The sequence below is a fragment of the Myxine glutinosa genome, chromosome 1 (assembly GCF_964187855.1).
Source record: "Myxine glutinosa chromosome 1, kmMyxGlut1.1, whole genome shotgun sequence".
In the NCBI taxonomy this organism is placed as follows: Eukaryota; Metazoa; Chordata; class Myxini; order Myxiniformes; family Myxinidae; genus Myxine; species Myxine glutinosa.
Window position 1 is genome coordinate 237,188,472 of NC_136261.1, and position 22,333 is coordinate 237,210,804.

General features: G+C 40.7%; 1 protein-coding gene across 2 annotated transcripts in view; it reads right to left on the minus strand.

Annotated features, from left to right (window-relative positions):
* Window positions 1–22,333, minus strand: part of LOC137435284 (atlastin-2) — a 199,400-nt gene that overhangs the window by 80,154 nt on the left and 96,913 nt on the right. The window lies entirely within an intron of this gene.

Genomic DNA, 22,333 nt, shown 5'->3' on the forward strand with positions numbered 1-22,333 from the left:
CACCTTGGGGGAGGGGAGCAGTGGGGGATTTGCAGTTATTGATGGAGATGAACTGGCGTCTGTCAGAGAGGTATGATTTAATCCAAGAGAGGGCAGTGCCGGTAATGTTAAAGGTGGATTCAAGTCGGGTGAGGAGGATGGTGTGATCGATGGTGTCAAAGGCAGCGCTGAGGTCGAGGAGGACGAGAATGTTGAGGTTGCCAGCGTCAGAGGAGAGGAGAAGGTCGTTGGTGATTTTGAGGAGAGCAGTTTCAGTACTGTGGTTGGAGCGGAATCCGGAATGGAATGTTTCATACAGGTTATTGGCAGAGAGGTGATGTTTGAGTTGAGCGGCTACAGCACGTTCCAAAACTTTTGACAGAAAGGGTAGGTTGGAGATGGGTCTGAAGTTATTTAGGGTGTCAGGGTTTAGACCAGGTTTTTTTAGAATGGGGGTAACAGCAGCAATTTTGAGGGATGGTGGGACGATGCCTGTAGACAGGGAGGAGTTTATTGTTGCAATGATAAGTGGAGAGAGAGCAGGGAGGGAGGCCTTGACAAAGCTGGAGGGGATGGGGTCAAGAGTGCAGGTGGCAGTTTTCATTCCTATGAGGAGTTCAGAGAGGTCAGTAGGGGAGACCTGGGAGAATTGAGACAGGGGAAGGCAGGATAAGGGGGGGGGCAGGTGGTTGGAGGGGGAGCGGGTGCGGCGGTGGTCAAGCTGTTGTAGATGTTGTCAATTTTGCATTGGAAGAAAGAAAGGAAGGAGATGCAGTTGTCTACTGTGAATGACTGGGTGGTGGTGTCCAGGGGGCGGAGGAGTTTGTTTATTGTCGAGAAGAGTGCGTTTGGGTTTCCGGAGCCAGAGTGGATAATTTGAGAGTAGTAGGCGGAGCGGGCATGGGAGAGGGCATCTTTGTAGTGTTGTAGGTGGTCCTTGTAGGCTTGGGAGTGAACTGTGAGACCTGTTTTATTGCGGAGTCTTTCAAGTTGGCGAGCACGAGTTTTCATCAGGCGGAGTTCAGGGGTAAACCAGGGAGCAGAATGGGTGAAAGAAACTGTTTTGGTTTTTACAGGCGCAAGCTGGTCAAGGCAGGAGGAGAGAGTGTGGTTGTAGTAGTCAGTGAGGTCGGAAGGGGTGTGGAGGTCAATGAAGGGAGAAGTGGACATTTTTTCAGAGAGGGTGGATGAGAATGAGGTAGGTGAAAGAGCGTTTAGCTTACGGAAGTTGATAGTGCGATAATGTCTTGGTGTTGGGGTGGGGATGTTGATGGTCATAGTGATGGCTAAGTGGTCAGAGAGGGTGAGGTCGGAGCCAGAGAGATGGTGCAAAATTAATCCAGTGGAGCAGACAAGGTCCAAAATGTGACCACGGATATGCGTAGGAAAGTTGACATGTTGAGTGAGGTTAAAGCAGGTGAGTAAATCAGTGAAGTCAGTGGTTATTGTGGAGTCAGTGGAGTCCATGTGGATATTGAAATCACCAAGGAGGAGGATTGAGGGGGAGAGGGAACATAGCTGGGTCAGAAAGTAGGAAAAGTCAGACAGGAATGATGGGTGTGGTTTGGGAGGGCGGTAGACGACAGCCATGACTGACTGCGTGCGACCAGAGAGTTTAAAAGCCAGGTGTTCAAAGGATGAGGATAAGGCGATGGGGATGAGGCTGGTCCTGATGTCTTGACGGTGGATAACGGCAATTCCACCACCTCGGCCCTCCGAGCGTGGTTTATTGACGTAGGAATATCCATTGGGTGTGGTGAGGTTGAGCGTGTAGTAGTCCAGTTGTTGTTGCCAGGTTTCGGTGAGACAGAGAAAGTCCAGTTTGTTATCCAGGATGTAGTCGTTGAGGATGAGGCATTTGTTGTTGAGGGACCGGGTGTTGAACAGGGTGAGCTTGATGTTGTTTTGAACAGCGGGGATGAATTCAGGTGATTTAGCCAGGGTTCGCAGGCAGGAGGTGCGATTTTGTGCGTTGCCGTGACCAGGTGCGCTGGGACGATGAGTGGGAGTGCGCTGAGCCGACCAGAGGACGGGGATGGAGTGACCTGATTGTACATATACAAACTTACAACCGGAGCCATGGTGAATGTACCTGGGTCGTCGGAGGAGTCCATTTGATTTGATGGCAGAGATGCATGATGGGGTGGAGCGGGTATTGAGCAGAAGGAGCCTTGCGGCGGAGTACCGCAGAGCCATGTCAGGCAGGAGCGGAGAGACGAGACGGGGCCAAGGTCGAGGAGGTGAAACAATGGTCCCAACCCACGGGAGCAGGCCCAAGGAAACTAAGGAGCCAGGTAGGTGAAGCCAGGAGCAGAGTCGGGACCAAGCAGAGGGCAGACAGGAGCAAAGAGACGATCACGAGGCCAAGGTTGATCACGGCAAAGCGGGAAATGCAGCGGCAATCAACCGCCGCCGCTACAAATCAAGATCACGGCGGGAAAACCGCCGCCACACCGCTGCGAAGGACACAACCCATGAGAGCGTGCCCGAGGAAACAGCGAGCAGGCGAAGGAGCCGGGTAGAGGAAGCAGGGAGCAGAGCCGGGACTATGCGGAGGGCAGACTCAATGGCCAAAAAATCCGCACGACCACCAAAAAAGCAAGCCACAGACAGTGGCCCAGTCGAAGAAGCGGCGAGCATGTGACGCCTGCGTCCTCTTCAGACTGACAACATAAGGGTTGTTGCGTTCTGTATTAGTGGAAAACAACTGCTGCGCATCTACAAAAGTTATTGCCGCTTCCTCTGGAGATGGTCCGTCAACATGACAATGCTGTTTGTCATGGAGTGGTGGCTTTATGAAATTCTGGCATGAAACAGCGTGCTATTGCTCGGCAGTATGGCATCACTCAAGGTCAGGTGTCAAAGATCCTGAAAAGAAATGCTCAGAGGGGTGTCCCTTCTCCAATACCGAGGCCAGGACGTCCACGCAGAACCACAAGGAGAGATGATCTCCAGCTGCACCGGTTAGTCTGCAATGGCCGTACCAGATCAGCTAATCGGCTTAGGGCTGAGTGGCAGCAACTGACAAATGTGCCTGTATCCAGAAGGCTAGTCAACCAACGACTGGTTCAAGCAGGCTATCGTGCCAGGCGTCCCCTGAGAAAGCCACGCCTGACCAGACAACACAGCCAGCGCCGATTGCAGTGGACCAGAGAGCACCGTCAATGGCAGCCAGGATACTGGAATCAGGTGACCTGCAGTGACGAGTCTAGATTTCTGGTCTATCGTCAAGATGGCCGCGTCCGAGTGCGCAGACAAGTGCATGAAGCCCACAACGAAGATTGTATAGTGCCAAGAGTCCAAGCCGGAGGTGGTGGGGTGACCATTTGGGCTGCTTTTCATGCAGGGGGCAAAACTGACCTGGTTGTTCTGAATGGAAACCTGAACCAGTTCAAGTACAGGGCTATTCTGGAAGAAACATTGCTTCCATTTGCTTGTGCAGCCTTTCGAGGAAACTTTGTCTTCCAAGATGACAATGCACGGCCTCATCGTGCTCGCATGATCCAACACTTTCTGGCTGACCGTGGTGTAGAGCATATGGAGTGGCCTACCATGTCCCTGGATATGAATCCAATAGAGAACTTGTAGGCAGAATTAACGCGTCAAATCGACAACTTGGACCAGCAGCCGACCTCTGTGCGTGAATTGCAGCAGACTATTGTCACTACATCGCAAGCGATTCCTGTCCAAACCTTGGCAAATCTCATGAACAGCATGCCTCGACGTGCACGTGCTCTCATGAATGCTCGTGGGGGTTACACGAAGTACTGAACTGTAATTTTACTGTCCGTAATCCCAGTCATAATTTAGCTTTTGTTTTTGTTGAAATTTTTTTTGGCTAATGTGCAAAATAAAGAGATACTTCTGGAAAACGTACAGGAGTTTAACACAGTACCGTCTGTGAATTGAGTTCGATATCAGTTTACATCACTTTCAAAGATCAATTTATTTGCTTCGAAATGTCAAATGTGGTTTTTGTTTCTTTTAAATGTCACATTAACAAAATGTCGAATAATTTCAACATAATTCCAATGAACTTTTTGTTCTAAGTCATCTTGAAAAGTAAGTTCACCCCCACAAAAAAAATATTCCATATAAAATGCCAAGTCTGTATATATAACTGTGAGAAATAGCAGAAACTCCACAATAAGAGCAGAGTGCCTCATTTGCATTAAATAAATAATCGGAAGAAATTAAATAAGTCGTGGACGCAGCTTCAAGACAGTCAATCTTTAATTTACGATAAGCTTTCGACCAACATGTCTTCTCCTTAGTCTCCCTCGAGTTCAACGAAAGTTAACTTTCAAAAAGGACACATGAAATTTCTTCCGATTATGTATACATAACGCACGCCATAGAGCCTGGTTTTGGCTTAGCGGTTAGGGTACCGGCTTGGGATCCCAGGATCCTGGGTTCGAATCCCGGTGGATCGCTGAATTAACACCAGGGGGGTTGACTCAGCCTGTCATCCTTCCGAGGTCGCCAAATTGAGTACCAGTTCACTGGTAATTCCCTGTGTGTCGCAAGAGGCAACAAACAGGGTTGGCGGCAGGAAGGGCATCCGGCCATAAAACATTGCTTCAAAAAGGGGCCCACGGTGCCCAAAAAAGACCAACCCCTGCTCTGTGGGGAAAAATGGCCTCTAAAGGTGATGCTATATATACATATACGGGTGGTCCAGAAACCCTGGGCACATTTTGAAGAACGATACCTGCAACAAACAACTAAATTTATTATTGTTCTTTGGTGCAAAACAAAACATGATTACTCGGAAATGGATGTGACCGCTTCAACATGCACAAACATCACGTGATACGCAACAGGGTGAGGTGCCTCACGTGATATGGATCAGGGTGAGCTTCGCTCATTGTGCGTGCTGCACGCATTTGTCTTTGCATTAGTTCAGTTCATTGTGAATTAGACGCCCTAATATGATGGAGGATATCATGAGACAGAAAATTCATGCTGTAAGCTTATATTGTGCATCTGGAAAATTGGCTGAAGGTCACAGACAACTTGTCAAAGAATGTGTCGCCGACGCAAATGACAGAAGAACCATCAGCAGAATAAACAAGCAGTTTGATGAAAGCAGCAGCATTCTTCCAAAACAGTCACCATGTAGGCCTCGTACTGTTCAAACTGAGGAAAGCAGAGCGGTTATTCAACAACAACTCGACAGTAACACACCATTATCAACTCGTCGTTTATCAAAAGTCACCAACATAAGCCGATCATTTATTTGAAGAATGCTAAAAGACCTTTATGCAAAATCATACATACCCAGATTAATTCACCAACTATATGAGGATGATTTTGACAGGTGCGTTGAGGCATTGCTTGGGTTAATGGATACGGACAATGATTTGCAGAACAGGATCTTGTGGTCAGATGAATCCAAGTTTACTTTATCAGTTTATCTGGTTCTGTGAATCATCATAATAGCGTGATATGGGCAGTACACAACCCATGATTTACTGTTGAGCACAACTACAATGTTCAGTGTCAAGCTAGTGTGTCCATCTGGGCAGGCATTTCTTCTGGAGGTTTTGTAGACCAATATTTTTCGAAGAAAATGTGAATGCTGCAAATTACCTTCTAATGTTGGAGCAGCATGTATTTCCACTCAATGATGGCCAAATGTTGTTCATGCATGATGGTGCGCCTGCTCATTATGCTGCCAGTGTACGCCAGGCCCTTGATTTGAACTTTACAGACAAATGGATTGGCCGTCGTGGTCCGGTTGAATGGCCGCCGCGGTCTTGTGATTTAGCACCCTGTGATTTCTTCCTTTGGGGTTTCAAACACAAAATGTATGCGAGGAATTATACGACCCGAAGAGACTTGAAACAATTCATCCGTAATGAGACTGCTGCCTTAACGACTGAAACATGCAGAATTGTGTGTGAGAGTGTTTTGTCACAGCTAACGCTGTGCAAGGACAATGAAGGAAAGCAGTTTGAACATTTGAACTGATCTGTTTCATGTATATATATTATTTTTATTTTTTTTTGTATACAGAGTCGAGGCTCGTGAAAGATCTAACATTTATCAAACAAACAAATCAAACAAACAAGCAAACAAAGTATATAAAAAGGGGAGCGGTCGACAAGATGGGGAGAGAAGGGGAGGAAGCACACAAACACAACATTTGAGAGCAGGGACATCCAGAGATGTTTAGGAGGGAGAGGGCCTGGGGGGAGGCAGGATAGGTATAAAACGCAAGGACACCAAGGACTTCCAGGAAAGAAGACAAAAGTCACCTCAAAAAAGTGGATTTGGGGTGAAATTAGCGGGGGTAGAAAAGATCAAGGTTTTGGATTGGGGAAGATAAGAGATGGTGGTGAACAGCCGTTTTAAAGACCTGGAGGGAGGAGTGGGATGAAAGAGAGTGAGGGAGTTTGTTCCAGAGGCGGGAGAAAAGAGGAATGAAGGAGTGAAGGTGAGCATAGAGTCTTGATTTTGGCAGTTTAACCATAAGAGGGTTGCAGGCAGATCTTGTGCGACCTGCAGGAATACTTGGGGGACAGAGCCCAGAGAGAGCGGGGGGAGCAAGGCCGGAGAGGAGTCGGTAGAAGACGGAAAGACCACCAACCTGCCTGCGGTGAGTAAGTGAAGGGCCCTCGGAGATAGCGTCATCGCGGGAGATTCCAATGATTCTGAACGCTTTGGTTTCAACAGCGTGAAGACGAGCTAGGTGTGAGGCAGGAGCAATTACACTGTTTGATTACACTGTTTACACTGTTTAACGAGTAATCATGTTTTGTTTTGCACCAAAGAACAAGAATAAACTTAGTTGTTTGTTGCAGGTATCGTTCTTCAAAATGTGCCCAGGGTTTCTGGACCACCCGTATATGTATATATAGAATCACCATCCGGAAGGAACGTGTGTGTAATGGTTTTAATCATACATATATATATATATATATATATATATATATATGTGTGTGTGTATAAATAAATATGTACAAATAAGCCTTCTGAGTATTGCGCTGCAATACATGTCCCCTACCGGCAGTCTGTCGTCCGGAAAACTGTTGGGGAAATTACAAAGGGTTATTTACCCACAGGTCCTGAATCGTTCCCAAACGCTAATTACCTCAGGACAGGCTCACCTGTGATTCGCACTCGGGACTTCGATTTATACACCTTGCAGACAGGTCGAAAGAAGCACGAGAAAATAAGTTGTTGATAAAGAACCTTTCGAGTCTCTAAATATCAGTAATTTATTATATTTTCCGGTTCACGATCAATGATCGATGTGTATATACATGTTGCTCGGCTTGGCTCCGCCCATCTCGAAAGCACGCACGATGTGTCGCGCTTTTGACATTCGCGAGACGAGGCTGAGGGCGCGCGGTGCGGCTTGAGGAGAACTATAGAATAAACAAAGTGCCATAACTTTGTCAAAAATGATCGAAACGTCGTGAAGTTTGAATTTTATCTGTAACTTATCATGAGGAAACCATGTACCAAGTTTGAAATCATTAGCATTAAGAGATTAGAAAAAAAGTCTGGAAAACTGTTCTTTGCGTGATGGACTGACGGACTGACAGACGGACAGACGGACAGACGGACAGACGGACAGACGGAGGGAGGGACGGCGTGCAAAACCATAGTCCCCTCCGGTGTACACCGGTAGGGGACTAATAAGCGAAGTACCAACTTCTAATCTGGTGTGTGGGTGTATCTAGGCATAAGGAAGAACGCTTTTCAAAATTGGGTCGCCACATCAAAATCCAAGATGGCCGCCACCATACATATGCCTGAACCTTGTGAGCGAAATACCTTGAAAAACAAGCATTCTGAGTATTGCGCTGCAATACATGTCCCCTACCGGCAGTCTGTCGTCTGGAAAACTGTTGGGGAGATTACCAAGGGTTATTTACCCACAGGTTCTGAATCCTTCCCAATCGCTAATTACCTCAGGACGGGCTCACCTGTGATTCGCACTAGGGACTTCGATTTATACACCTTGCAGACAGGTCGAAAGAAGCACGAGAAAATAAGTTGTTGATAAAGAACCTTTCGAGTCGCTAAATATCAGTAATTTATTATATTTTCCGGTTCACGATCAATGATCGATGTGTATATATATGTTGCTCAGCTTGGCTCCGCCCCTCCCAAAAGCGCGCGCTGTGTCGCGCTTTTGACGTTCGCGAGACGAGGCTGAGGGCGCGCGGTGCGGCTTGAGGAGAACTCTAGAATAAACAAAAGTGTCATAACTTTGTCAAAAATGATCGAAACGTCGTGAAGTTCGAACTTGATCTGTAACTTATCATCAGGAAACCATGTACCAAGTTTGAAATCATTAGCTTAAAGAGTTTAGACAAAAAGTCCGGAAAACTGTTCTTTGCGTGACGGACGGACGGACGGAGGGACGGCGTGCAAACCTATAGTCCCCTCCGGTGTACACCGGTCGGGGACTAATAAAATATATACATATATAAGTAAAATAAATAATGACAGGAATAATGAAAACTACATGGCAGCATGAAGAAAAATATTCAAGACACAAACGTGTTTAAAAGGTAAAAGAAAAGTAAAGGATCACATTGATACATGGTTTATATCCAAAATTGAACACTTGGAAATGAATAGGCAGTGGAGACAAAGGAATGTTTGTCGAGAAACACATGCTCCCTACGGGATGTCAATATCTCCTCCTTCTGGCAGGGTTCAGTAAAGCACTTGCATTATGCCACGTGTACAGTGCAAAATTACAAGTCATCTCCACAACTTGTAATACCTCCACAACCTGACTTGTATTACCGTCTCCACCACCGTGTGGTGCTATAATGTACATATTTACATGGAATTTGCATTGTCCCCCTCTCCCAAAAACCATTGACAAATGTTTTTAATGCCTAAAACCTCCCTGGGCACACCCAAGTACAACCACCAAATTTTAACTCATTATGTCCCACAGTTTAGGAGTAAACACAAGTCAAACACTCAAAACACACACACACACACACACACACACACACACACACACACACACACACACACACACACACACACACACACACACACTTGGTTGTAATTGGCCTCGCCTTTATCCATAAGGATGGGAAACACTATTGTAATCAGTTTGTGCTTTAGTGTGTCTACAGATCTACTTTTGTACACTGCACCTTTCCTATGCCATCTCCAGGCATTGCAAATCGTCATTGCCGGGCACCGAAGGGGGCTCGGCAGTGACGCACGCTGAAAGAGAGTACTCAGTTTTCACTCTGTTTGTTTGTTGTACACCGCTCCTTTCCTATGCCATCTCCAGGCATTGCAAATCGTCATTGCTGGGCACCGAAGGGGGCTCGGCAGTGACGCACGCTGAAAGAGAGTACTCAGTTTTCACTCTCGTTGTTTGTTTTCTTGCTTTCTTGTTTGTTTGTTTGTTTGTCCGGACAATATCTCAGCCATCCTTTGAGCTAGGAAGCTGAAATTTCGGCACAATAGTGAGCAAGTCCTTTGTCAAAAATAATATTTTTTGTTTTTTGATAAATCAATAAATTGAGGAGTTATTTATTATTAGCGATTAATTAAGTACTTATTTAATTAATCAAATTTCCTTTCTCTTCTGACCATTAACTCAGGCACCTTTTGAGTTAGGAAGCTGATATTTGGACATGCCAATGACCAGGTGATTTGGCTGCAAAGGATATTTTTGATTTATTAATTAATCAATTAATCGATTAATTATTTAATTATTCGATTAATGGCAAAAAAAAATTTTTTTTTTAAGTTACAAATTCTGATGAAATAGTGGTAGTTTATGTGTTCTCTGACCAAATTGATTAATAATTTAATTTTTTTATGATTATTATTTATTTATTTTCATTATTAATCATTTATTTATTTTCTTTCTCATTTGGCCAATATCTCAGGCCCCTTTTGAGCTCGGAAGCTAATATTTGGACATGAGTGACCAAGTGATGTGGCTATCAAGGATATTTTTGATTTATTGATTAATCATTTCATCTATTAATTATTTATTGATTAATCGATTAATTATTTATTGAGTAATCAATTAATTATTTAATTTTGTATAAATGACTTATTTAATTAAATTTCTAAAAGATACATCTTCGGATGAAGCACTAGTGGTTTAGTTATGCTATTAGCCAATTGATTATGAAAATATTTTGTGATAATCTTTTATTGATTTTAATTATACAATTAACCAATCAATTAGTGTGCACCTCTCCCTCCCAATGCAGCCTCAATGAGCTGCACTGCGGTATTGCCGGGCGCCGGAGATGCCCCGGCAATGCCGCGCTTTCGGATATTTAATTATTTGGCATGGGGGCGGTGTACTTTGAATGTATCTGTACTTGTTGTACACCGCTCCTTTCCGATGCCATCTCCAGGCATTGCAAATCGCCATTGCTGGGCACCGAAAGGGGCTCGGCAGTGACGCGCGCTGAAAGAGAGTACTCAGTTTTCACTCTGGTTGTTTGTTTGTTTTCATCTTTCTTGTTTGTTTGTCCGGGCGATATCTCAGCCATCCTTTGAGCTAGGAAGCTGAAATTTCGGAACAATAGTGAGCAAGTCCTTTTTCAAAAAGTTTTTTTTGTTTTTTGATTAATCAATAAATTGAGGAATTATTTAATTATTAGCGATTAATTAAGTACTTATTTAATTAATCAAATTTCCTTTCTCTTCTAACCATTAACTCAGGCACCTTTTGAGTTAGGAAGCTGATATTTGGACATGCCAATGACCAGGTGATTTGGCTGCAAAGGATATTTTTGATTTATTAATTAATCAATTAATCGCTTAATTATTTAATTATTCGATTAATGACAAAAAAAAATTTTTTTTTTAAGTTACAGATTCTGATGAAATTGTGGTAGTTTATGTGTTCTCTGACCAAATTGATTAATTGTACACCGCTCCTTTCCTATGCCATCTCCAGGCATTGCAAATCGTCATTGCTGGGCACCGAAGGGGGCTCGGCAGTGACGCACGCTGAAAGAGAGTACTCAGTTTTCACTCTGGTTGTTGTACACCGCTCCTTTCCTATGCCATCTCCAGGCATTGCAAATCGTCATTGCCGGGCACCAAAGGGGGCTCGGCAGTGACGCACGCTGAAAGAGAGTACTCAGTTTTCACTCTGGTTGTTTGTTTGTTTGTTGTACACCGCTCCTTTCCTATGCCATCTCCAGGCATTGCAAATCGTCATTGCTGGGCACCGAAGGGGGCTCGGCAGTGACGCACGCTGAAAGAGAGTACTCAGTTTTCACTCTGGTTGTTGTACACCGCTCCTTTCCTCTGCCATCTCCAGGCATTGCAAATCGTCATTGCCGGGCACCAAAGGGGGCTCGGCAGTGACATGCGCTGAAAGAGAGTACTCAGTTTTCACTCTGGTTGTTTGTTTTCTTTCTTGTTTTCTTTCTTGTTTGTTTTCTTTCTTGTTTTCTTGCTTTCTTGTTTGTTTGTCCGGACGATATCTCAGCCATCCTTTGAGCTAGGAAGCTGAAATTTCGGCACAATAGTGAGCAAGTCCTTTCTCAAAAACGATATATATATTTTTTGATTAATCAATAAATTGAGGAGTTATTTAATTATTAGCGATTAATTAAGTACTTATTTAATTAATCAAATTTCCTTTCTCTTCTGACCATTAACTCAGGCACCTTTTGAGTTAGGAAGCTGATATTTGGACATGCCAATGACCAAGTGATTTGGCTGCAAAGGATATTTTTGATTTATTAATTAATCAATTAATCGATTAATTATTTAATTATTCGAATAATGACAAAAAAAAAAAAATTTTTAAGTTACAGATTCTGATGAAATAGTGGTAGTTTATGTGTTCTCTGACCAAATTGATTAATAATTTAATTTTTTTATGATTATTATTTATTTATTTTCATTATTAATCATTTATTTCTTTTCTTTCTCATTTGGTCAATATCTCAGGCACCTTTTGAGCTGGGAAGCTAATATTTGGACATGAGTGACCAAGTGATGTGGCTATCAAGGATATATTTGATTTATTGATTAATCATTTCATCTATTAATTATTTATTGATTAATCGATTAATTATTTATTGAGTAATGAATTAATTATTTAATTTTTTATAAATGACTTATTTAATTAAATTTCTAAAAGATACATCTTCGGATGAAGCACGAGTGGTTTAGTTATGCGATTAGCCAATTGATTATGAAAATATTTTGTGATAATCTTTTATTGATTTTAATTATACAATTAATCAATCAATTAGTGTACACCTCTCCCTCCCAATGCAGCCTCAATGAGCTGCACTGCGGTATTGCCGGGCGCCTGAGGCGCCCCGGCAATGCCGCGCTGCAGCATATTTAATTATTTGGCATGGGGCGGTGTACTTTGAATGTATTTGTACTTGTTTATTTTCTTTCTTGTTTTCTTGTTTTCTTGTTTGTTTTTCCGGGCGATATCTCAGCCATCCTTTGAGCTAGGAAGCTGAAATTTCGGCACAATAGTGGGCAGGTCCTTTGTCAAAAACGTTATTTATTTTTTTTGATTAATCAATAAATTGAGGAGTTATTTAATTATTTGCGATTAATTAAGTACTTATTTGATTAATCAAATTTCCTTTCTCTTCTGACCATTAACTCAGGCACCTTTTGAGTTAGGAAGCTGATATTTGGACATGCCAATGACCAGGTGATTTGGCTGCAAAGGATATTTTTGATTTATTAATTAATCAATTAATCGATTAATTATTTAATTATTCGATTAATGACAAAAAAAAAAAAATTTTTAAAGTTACAGATTCTGATGAAATAGTGGTAGTTTATGTGTTCTCTGACCAAATTGATTAATAATTTAATTTTTTATGATTATTATTTATTTATTTCCATTATTAATCATTTATTTATTTTCTTTCTCATTTGGCCAATATCTCAGGCACCTTTTGAGCTGGGAAGCTAATATTTGGACATGAGTGACCAAGTGATGTGGCTATCAAGGATATTTTTGATTTATTGATTAATCATTTCATCTATTAATTATTTATTGATTAATCGATCAATTATTTGTTGAGTAATCAATTAATTATTTAATTTTTTATAAATGACTTATTTAATTAAATTTCTAAAAGATACATCTTCGGATGAAGCACTAGTGGTTTAGTTATGCGATTAGCCAATTGATTATGAAAATATTTTGTGATAATCTTTTATTGATTTTAATTATACAATTAATCAATCAATTAGTGTACACCTCTCCCTCCCAATGCAGCCTCAATGAGCTGCACTGCGGTATTGCCGGGCGCCTGAGGCGCCCCAGCAATGCCGCGCTGCAGCATATTGTACACCGCTCCTTTCCTATGCCATCTCCAGGCATTGCAAATCGTCATTGCTGGGCACCGAAGGGGGCTCGGCAGTGACGCGCGCTGAAAGAGAGTACTCAGTTTTCACTCTGGTTGTTTGTTTGTTTGTTTGTTTTCATCTTTCTTGTTTTCTTGTTTTCTTGTTTGTTTGTCCGGGCGATATCTCAGCCATCCTTTGAGCGAGGAAGCTGAAATTTCGGCACAATAGTGAGCAAGTCCTTTGTCAAAAACGATATATATTTTTTTTGATTAATCAATAAATTGAGGAGTTATTTAATTATTAGCGATTAATTAAGTACTTATTTAATTAATCAAATTTCCTTTCTCTTCTGACCATTAACTCAGGCACCTTTTGAGTTAGGACGCTGATATTTGGACATGCCAATGACCAGGTGATTTGGCTGCAAAGGATATTTTTGATTTATTAATTAATCAATTAATCGATTAATTATTTAATTATTCGATTTATGACAAAAAAAAATTTTTTTTTAAGTTACAGATTCTGATGAAATAGTGGTAGTTTATGTGTTCTCTGACCAAATTGATTAATAATTTAATTTTTTTATGATCATTATTTATTTATTTTCATTATTAATCATTTATTTCTTTTCTTTCTCATTTGGCCAATATCTCAGGCACCTTTTGAGCTGGGAAGCTAATATTTGGACATGAGTGACCAAGTGATGTGGCTATCAAGGATATTTTTGATTTATTGATTAATCATTTCATCTATTAATTATTTATTGATTAATCGATTAATTATTTATTGAGTTATGAATTAATTATTTAATTTTTTATAAATGACTTATTTAATTACATTTCTAAAAGATACATCTTCGGATGAAGCACGAGTGGTTTAGTTATGCGATTAGCCAATTAATTATGAAAATATTTTGTGATAATCTTTTATTGATTTTAATTATACAATTAATCAATCAATTAGTGTACACCTCTCCCTCCCAATACAGCCTCAATGAGCTGCACTGCGGTATTACCGGGCGCCGTAGGCGCCCCGGCAATGCCGCGCTGCAGCATATTTAATTGTTTGGCATGGGGCGGTGTACTTTGAATGTATTTGTGCTTGTTTGTTTTCTTTCTTGTTTTCTTGTTTGTTTGTCCGGGCGATATCTCAGCCATCCTTTGAGCTAGGAAGCTGAAATTTCGGCACAATAGTGAGCAAGTCCTTTCTCAAAAACGTTATTATTTTTTTTTGATTAATCTATAAATTGAGGAGTTATTTAATTATTTGCGATTAATTAAGTACTTATTTAATTAATCAAATTTCCTTTCTCTTCTGACCATTAACTCAGGCACCTTTTGAGTTAGGAAGCTGATATTTGGACATGCCAATGACCAGGTGATTTGGCTGCAAAGGATATTTTTGATTTATTAATTAATCAATTAATCGATTAATTATTTAATTATTCGATTTTAAAAAAAAATTTTTTTTTAAAGTTACAGATTCTGATGAAATAGTGGTAGTTTATGTGTTCTCTGACCAAATTGATTAATGATTTGATTTTTTATGATTATTATTTATTTATTTCCATTATTAATCATTTATTTATTTTCTTTCTCATTTGGCCAATATCTCAGGCACCTTTTGAGCTGGGAAGCTAATATTGGACATGAGTGACCAAATGATGTGGCTATCAAGGATATTTTTGATTTATTGATTAATCATTTCATCTATTAATTATTTATTGATTAATCGATTAATTAGGATTAATCGATTAATCCCCCCCCCCCCTTCACATGCCTCCCCCCCTTCACATGCCTCCCCCCTTCACATGCCTCCCCCCCAAAGCCCTCTCCCTCCCACAGATCTCTCGATGTCTCCATGTCTCTCGGTCCCTGCTCTCAAATGTTGTGTTTGTGTCCTTCCCCCTCTCTCCCCATCTTGTCTACCGCTCCCGATGTTATTTGTTTTATGTGTCTGTTTGTCTTTCTGTGTGATTAATTTTCGCTCTTTCACGAGCCTCGATCTTGTATACAAAAAAAAAAAAAAAAAAAAAAAAAATTGATTATTGAGTAATCAATTAATTATTTAATTTTTTTTAAATGACTTATTTAATTAAATTTCTAAAAGATACATCTTCGGATGAAGCACTAGTGGTTTAGTTATGCGATTAGCCAATTGATTATGAAAATATTTTGTAATAATCTTTTATTGATTTTAATTATACAATTAATCAATCAATTAGTGTACACCTCTCACTCCCAATGCAGCCTCAATGAGGTGCACTGCAGTATTGCCGGGCGCCGGAGGTGCCCCGGCAATGCCGCGCTGCAGCATATTTAATTATTTGGCATGGGGCGGTGTACTTTGAATGTATTTGTACTTGTTGTACACCGCTCCTTTCCTATGCCATCTCCAGGCATTGCAAATCGTCATTGCCGGGCACCGAAGGGGGCTCGGCAGTGACGCACGCTGAAAGAGAGTACTCAGTTTTCACTCTGGTTGTTTGTTTGTTTTCTTGGTTGCTTTCTTGTTTGTTTGTTTTCTTGCTTTCTTTCTTGCTTTCTTGTTTGTTTGTCCGGACGATATCTCAGCCATCCTTTGAGCTAGGAAGCTGAAATTTCGGCACAATAGTGAGCAAGTCCTTTCTCAAAAAGTGTATTTTTGTTTTTTTGATCAATCAATAAATTGAGGAGTTATTTAATTATTAGCGATTAATTAAGTACTTATTTAATTAATCAAATTTCCTTTCTCTTCTGACCATTAACTCAGGCACCTTTTGAGTTAGGAAGCTGATATTTGGACATGCCAATGACCAGCTGATTTGGCTGCAAAGGATATTTTTGATTTATTATTTAATCAATTAATCGATTAATTATTTAATTATTCGATTAATGACAAAAAAAACTTTTTTTTAAAGTTACAGATTCTGATGAAATAGTGGTAGTTTATGTGTTCTCTGACCAAATTGATTAATAATTTAATTTTTTTATGATTATTATTTATTTATTTTCATTATTAATCATTTATTTATTTTCTTTCTCATTTGGCCAATATCTCAGGCACCTTTTGAGCTGGGAAGCTAATATTTGGACATGAGTGACCAAGTGCTCAGCGTCGACGAGTCTGGCATTTCACTCAGGCCAACTGGCACGGTCTTCAAGCAGCCATCAATCATCTGGACTGGTCTCCCATCTCTACCACCTCTGACATCAACTCATCCTGGGAATTCTTCCAAAGTAAATTGCTCTCTCTCATGCACAGATTTATCCCATCTCGTCTTCAGTTGTCATACCCTTCCTCCCGTCCATGGTACACGGAATCTTGTGGTGAGGCTGTTGCCCAGAAACAACTTGCCTTCGTCTCCTGGAAAGCAAATCCAACGGAAGGAAATCTCATTTCCTTTCACAAAGCCCGAAACAAGTGTGTGTCCACCCTCAGGAGAGCCAGGAAACAATATCTCTCCGTCCTCAAGACCGAACTCTCTTATCTGTCTCCCTCTTCCAAATCCTGGTGGCGTCTGGTCAAATCCGTTTCTGGTGTTTGTTCCCCCTCCATCCCCTCCCTTACCTCAAACGGCTACACAGCTGACTCCGCACGTGAAAAAGCTGAATGCCTCAACTCTGTGTTTGCCTCTAAATCTTGTGTCCCAAACCCATCCCTCTCTGTACCCACCATACCCAGTCGTACCCTGCTGCTCCTGGACTCCGTGTCCTTTCCCCCTGACAAGGTGGAAAAGTTTCTGTCAACCCTCGACTCTGATTCTGCAACTGGACCCGACGGCATCAGCCCACGGGTCCTAAAATCCTGCTCTGCTACTCTATCTCACCCTCTCTCTGTTCTCTTCACCCTCTCTTTTGCTCAAGGTCAACTGCCATCTGCTTGGAAATCAGCCAACATCACCGCTTTGCACAAAAAAGGTGCAAAAACAGATCCTAGCAACTACAGACCAATCAGCCTTCTCCCAATTATCAGCAAAGTCATGGAATCCATCATTGCTTCTGATATGAAATCTTTCCTCTTCTCCAATGGCTTGATCTCTGATCATCAATTTGGTTTCAGACCAGGTCACTCTACTCTGGACATGCTGCTTCTGCTGTCTCAACAATGGATGGAGGTCCTCAATGCCAAACAGGAAATTAGAGCTGTCTCCCTCGACATATCACGTGCCTTCGACACGGTCTGGCACCCCGCTCTGCTCACCAAACTCTCCTCCTTTGGTATCCATGGAAATCTCCACGCATGGCTGGCGGACTTCCTCTCTAGTCGTCGTCAACGTGTGGCCCTGAATGGGTTTCTCTCATCTCCTCTTCCTGTTCAGGCTGGAGTTCCCCAAGGCAGTGTTCTGGGCCCCGTGCTTTTTCTGGTCTTCATCAATGATCTCTCTGACTCTCTCGAAAATCCTCTCTATCTCTTTGCTGATGACTCCACTCTCTGCCGCTCCATTCCTCTTCCCTCAGATCGGCAGTCTGCTGCCTCCTCACTCTCTGAAGACCTGGACAAAATCACAGACTGGTCAAACAAGTGGAACATGTCTTTCAATCCTGACAAATCTCACACTCTTACTATGTCTCTCCGAAAAGATCGACTGGACAACCCTCCCATCTACTTTCTCAACAATCCTCTCCAAGAAGTTCTGTCGCTCAAGATTTTGGGTCTCACTATCTGCCATGATCTTTCTTGGGAAAACCACATTTCCAAGCTGGCCTCCAAAGCCAGTCGCCGACTGGGCATCCTCCGTCGTGCGAAGTCCTTCCTCGGCACACCTGAGCTCCTCACCACATACAAGGCTTTCATCCGCAGCTCAATGGAATACTGTTCTCCCCTATGGGCCGGTGCTCCTGCCTCACACCTAGCTCGGCTTCACGCTGTTGAAACCAAAGCTTTCAGAATTATTGGAATCTCCCGCGATGAAGCTATCTCTGAGGGCCTTTCACTCACTCACCGCAGGCAGGTAGGTGGTCTTTCTGTCTTCTACCGACTCCTCTCCGGCCTTGCACCCCCAGCTCTCTCTGTGCTCTGTCCCCCAAATATTCCTACAGGTCGCACAAGATCTGCCAGCAACCCTCTGATGGTTAAACTGCCGAAATCTCGGCTCTCCGCTCACCTTCACTCTTTCATTCCTCTTTTCTCCCGCCTCTGGAACAAACTCCCTCACTCCCTTCAATCCCACTCCTCCCTCCAGGTCTTTAAAACAGCTGTTCACCACCATCTCTTATCTTCCCCCATCCAAAACCTTGATCTTTTCTACCCCCGCTAATTCACCCCAGATCCACCTTGTTTGAAATTCCAACTTCTTTCCTGGAAGTCCTGGCAGTGTCCATATGTTTTATACCTCTCCCACTGCCCCCTTCCCACGCCCCCCCCCCCCCCCAAAGCCCTCGCCCTCTCTCAGATCTCTCGATGTCTCCATGTCTCTCGGTCCCTGCTCTCAAATGTTGTGTTTGTGTCCTTCCCCCTCTCTCCCCATCTTGTCTACCGCTCCCTATGTTATATGTTTTATGTGTCGGTTTGTCTTTCTGTGTGATTAATGTTCGCTCTTTCACGAGCCTCGATATTGTATACAAAAAAAAAAAAAAAAAAAAAAAAAAAAAAAAAAAAAAAAAAAAAAAAAAAAAAAGTGATGTGGCTATCAAGGATATTTTTGATTTATTGATTAATCATTTCATCTAATAATTATTTATTGATTAATCGATTAATTATTTATTGAGTAATCAATTAATTATTTAATTTTTTATTAATGACTTATTTAATTAAATTTCTAAAAGAAACATCTTCGGATGAAGCACTAGTGGTTTAGTTCTGCGATTAGCCAATTGATTATGAAAATATTTTGTGATAATCTTTTATTGATTTTAATTATACAATTAATCAATCAATTAGTGTACACCTCTCCCTCCCAATGCAGCCTCAATGAGCTGCACTGCGGTATTGCCGGGCGCCGGAGGCACCCCGGTAATGCCGCGCTGCAGCATATTTAATTATTTGGCATGGGGCGGTGTACTTTGAATGTATCTGTACTTGTTTGTTTATTTGATTTCTTTCTTTCTTTCTTGTTTGTTTGTCCGGGCGATATCTCAGCCATCCTTTGAGCTAGGAAGCTGAAATTTCGGCACAATAGTGAGCAAGTCCTTTGTCAAAAACCGTATTTTTTGTTTTTTGATTAATCAATTAATTGAGGAGTTATTTAATTATTAGCGATTAATTAAGTACATGTTTAATTAATCAAATTTCCTTTCTCTTCTGACCATTAACTCAGGCACCTTTTGAGTTAGGAAGCTGATATTTGGACATGCCAATGACCAGGTGATTTGGCTGCAAAGGCTATTTTTGATTTATTAATTAATCAATTAATCAATTAATCGATTAATTATTTAATTATTTGATTAATGACAAAAAAAATTTTTTTTTTTCAAGTTACAGATTCTGATGAAATGGTGGTGGTTTATGTGTTCTCTGACCGAATTGATTAATAATTTAATTTTTTATGATTATTTTTTATTTATTTTCATTATTAATCATTTATTTATTTTCTTTCTCATTTGGCCAATATCTCAGGCACCTTTTGAGCTCGGAAGCTAATATTTGGACATGAGTGACCAGGTGATGTGGCTATCAAGGATATTTTTGATTTATTGATCAATCAATAAATCAATTAATCGATTAATTATTTAATTATTCGATTAATTACTAAAAAAAAAAATTCCCTTTTTCAGTTACAGATTCTGATGAAATGGTGGTGGTTTATGTGTTCTGTGACCGAATTGATTAATTATTTAATTTTTTAATGATTACTATTTATTTATTTTCATTATTAATCATTTATTTATTTTCTTTCTCATTTGGCCAATATCTCAGGCACCTTTTGAGCTGGGAAGCTAATATTTGGACATGACAGTGACCAAGTGATGTGGCTATCAAGGATATTTTTGATTTATTGATTAATCATTTAATCGATTAATTATTTATTGATTAATTGATTAATTATTTATTGATTAATCAATTAATTATTTAATTTTTTCTAAATGACTTATTTAATTAAATTTCTAAAAGATACATCTTCGGATGAAGCACGAGTGGTTTAGTTATGCTATTAGCCAATTGATTATGAAAATATTTTGTGATAATCTTTTATTGATTTTAATTACACAATTAATCAATCAATTAGTGTACACCTCTCCCTTCCAATGCAGCCTCTATGAGCTGCACTGCGGTATTGGCGGGCGCCAGAGGCGCCCCGGCAATACCGCGCTGTAGGATGTTTAATTATTTGGCATGGGGGCGGTGTACTTTGAATGTATGTGTACTTGTTTGTTTTCTTGGTTGTTGTACACCGCACCTTTCCTATGCCATCTCCAGGCATTGCAAAACGTCATTGCCGGGCACCGAAGGGGGCTCGGCAGTGACGCACGCTGAAAGGGAGTACTCAGTTTTCACTCTGGTTGTTTGTTTTCTTGCTTGTTTGTTGTACACCGCACCTTTCCTATGCCATCTCCAGGCATTGCAAATCGTCATTGCTGGGCACCGAAGGGGGCTCGGCAGTGACGCACGCTGAAAGGGAGTACTCCGTTTTCACTCTGGTTGTTTGTTTGTTTTCTTTCTTGTTTGTTTGTCCAGACGATATCTCAGCAATCCTTTGAGCTAGGAAGCTGAAATTTCGGCACAGTAGTGAGGAAGTCCTTTGTCAAAAACCGTATTTTTTGTTTTTTGAAGAATCAATTAATTAAGGAGTTATTTAATTATTAGCGATTAATTAAGTACTTATTTAATTAATCAAATTTCCTTTCTCTTCTGACCATTAACTCAGGCACCTTTTGAGTTAGGAAGCTGATATTTGGACATGCCAATGACCAGGTGATTTGGCTGCAAAGGATATTTTTGATTTATTAATTAATCAATTAATCGATTAATTATTTAATTATTTGATGAATGACAAAAAAATTTTTTTTTTAAAGTTACAGATTCTGATGAAATGGTGGTGGTTTATGTGTTCTGTGACCGAATTGATTAATAATTTAATTTTTTAATGATTATTATTTATTTATTTTCATTATTTATCATTTATTTATCTTCTTTCTCATTTGGCCAATATCTCAGGCACCTTTTGAGCTGGGAAGCTAATATTTGGACATGACAGACCAAGTGATGTGGCTATCAAGGATATTTTTGATTTATTGATTAATCATTTAATTGATTAATTATTTATTGATTAATTGATTAATTATTTAATTTTTTGTTAATGACTTATTTAATTACATTTCTAAAAGATACATCTTCGGATGAAGCACTAGTGGTTTAGTTATGCTTTTCGCCAATTGATTAAGGAAATATTTTGTGATAATCTTTTCTTGATTTTTATTATACAATTAATCAATCAATTAGTGTACACCTCTCCCTCCCAATGCAGCCTCAATGAGCTGCACCGCGGTATTGCCGCCGCGCTGTAGGATATTTAATTATTTGGCATGGGGGCGGTGTACTTTGAATGTATCTGTACTTGTTATAAAGATCGTTAATTCTGAAATCAATCGTAATCTATACTGTATCAACACCAGCAATGAAAAGCTCCTTTTTTTTTTACAGTAATTAAATTGGAACAAAGTAGTCTCGTTTCCCCAGAAGTGAAGAATGCACAGTTTCTGTGCAGCACCTGCGGGGACCCACCTCACACACCCTTAGGCACATTTCAACAAAATTGTCCAATTAAGCCACAATATTCTTACATAAAATTATGGCACAACTTGATTTTAGACTTTGAATGTGGATTATGTCCAAGTTAGCTGTGCCCATTCCTAAGAGTGTGTTTATCTACCCATATATCTAATGTAATCTATATCGCTCATCAGAAGGTGTTAAAATAACTTTGGACACACACGAAGCTTTGCACAGCATTGAAATAGCGTAATAACTATTGGATTTTAAATACTCACACCAAATAACAATAAAAATGATTTTTTATCTCATCCAAATTTGAATTTACTGGGTGGCATTAGCCTCACACGCTCCCAAAGGAACATAATATCATGCTGTGTGTCAGTCAGTAAGTGAGACCACACTGGTTCTCAGATCTACTGTA